Source organism: Priapulus caudatus, unplaced genomic scaffold (assembly GCF_000485595.1).
Source record: "Priapulus caudatus unplaced genomic scaffold, Priapulus_caudatus-5.0.1 Scaffold103, whole genome shotgun sequence".
In the NCBI taxonomy this organism is placed as follows: domain Eukaryota; kingdom Metazoa; phylum Priapulida; class Priapulimorpha; order Priapulimorphida; family Priapulidae; genus Priapulus; species Priapulus caudatus.
Window position 1 is genome coordinate 359,786 of NW_014577164.1, and position 1,926 is coordinate 361,711.

Sequence of the window (1,926 nt, forward strand, 5' to 3'; positions counted from 1 at the left end):
TATTATAACAACAACAACAACAATAATGCCATGTAACAGAAACGCACGGGATATGGTTATCGTGCAAGTGTATATAGGCCTAAGTCAATATATTTCTTCGATCCATGTCATCATATCGCAATCTAATATAGTATAGGCTTCATATTATAGTCATGACTTTGATGATGTGTGCGCAATCGTTCTGTCAACAGCTAGGTGGTGTAAGTCGCAATAAATTTGTCGGATATGCCAGTGGTGCCATCGGGGAACAACTCGGTCTAAAAGTCTTAGTTTTAGGGCCTTATCCGACATGCAGCCCGTATCCGCGTATTTATCGTGAAACAATTAGATTTTGTAATTGTGGATTTGCTAAGAGACGTGTTTCCTAACCTTACTACAAGTATCGCACGCGCACGCGCGCTAAATCATACGCACACATACATTTACATGCGTATAAGTACACGTTCACGCACTGATACACGAACACTGACAAGCAAGCATGTACGCTCACAACACGCATACACATTGATGTATATAATATATAGTTGTAAAATTTGAATTTTCAGAGCTTTGGCTATCTAATGCACGCGGTGGGCACATAACGCCTGGGATGGTCATTGCCTATAACCTATCAATCACTCTTAGGATATAGAATAATATTTCCAAAGTTGTTCTTATGCATGAGCCAGATAAAATGGAAATTGCCCCTTTTTTTCAACATCTTACGATTTCACAGCATTAGCACATTAAATAGCCGCGGGAAAAGAAAGTGTAATGTAATTTCTGTCACATTAATGATGCAGGTAAAGGAACTCTGCGTCTGTGCAGCGTATTGTATAATGTGTTTATACGTTATGCTAATAACCCTTAATGATAATCTCACGCATTTCTCTCTCTCTTTTTTTCAGCACCACCAAAATTCACAGACACACCTCCGCCTCTACAGTATTATAAAGCAGGTGACAGCGTGCTGCTCTTCTGCAACGCGACAGGAACGCCGATACCTTCCGTATTCTGGAAAAAGGTAATGGTCGTTGCGTCACAGCTGTCGTATTTGTCTGCTCTGGCAGGCAGACAGGCGGTAAGGAGAGAGGTGGGGGTGGGGAGGGGTTCGGAGCGATGGCAGATGTATAGAAAATGCGCGTGTGATCGATGTTCGCGTCTTATTGCCTTCTGCTTCGAAAGTGTATTCGATTAGACCCTACTGATGATATCGATTATCGATGGATTGGTTATGTATGGATCTATTATCGATTATTGATGGATTGATTATCGATTATTGACGGATCGATGTATTCGATTGGTCCCCACTGATCCGACGTGTGCTCCTTTCCCCTCTCCCGAACAGGGTGGAGTCACAAGGTAATACCGACTATCGCGTAATTGGGCGACGCGGCGGTACATTAAGCAGAATAATCACAAAGCTAGTTAAGAAACTTACCGGCGTACATCTCGCGCGCAAATTAGCGATCGAATCTAATTTGCGAAACAATGTCCCTCTCCGTCGGTGAACCGCCCGCGGCGAAATACTTTGCCGTGCAGCCCCCACTACAGCTTTCTCGCGTCGGCTTCGAGTCGTTTGAAGCGAAGCCGCACGCAACTTCTTAACGTTTTCAAGTGCGGCTCACAGCTGCTGTCAGTTACAACAGCTAGAAGATGAAAACGCACAAACGCGGGCGCGCGCACCGTCAGCCGTGGAGCGCTGAGCGTGGCAGGTGCAATCCTATCCTTTGCGTATTCGCGTAAAAGGTACAAAGGTATAAAGAGTCGTTGCCGCGTTTGGGTGTACGTTCGGCGAATAATTCTCGGACGTATTTTTTTCCGATGGGTGTAAAATGAATCGTGACATTTTTCCTTGCGATGCTGCTGTTAACGGGGCAGCCGCGGTTGCTCAATGCTAGTTTGGGACCCTTGTATATATATATATATATATATATATATATATAT

At 44.2% G+C, this 1,926-nt stretch overlaps 1 protein-coding gene across 1 annotated transcript in view; it reads left to right on the forward strand.

Annotated features, from left to right (window-relative positions):
• The window catches only part of LOC106805161 (protein turtle-like), a 44,881-nt gene that overhangs the window by 25,715 nt on the left and 17,240 nt on the right, over nucleotides 1-1,926 (forward strand). The gene's annotated exons all lie outside the window — the stretch shown is intronic.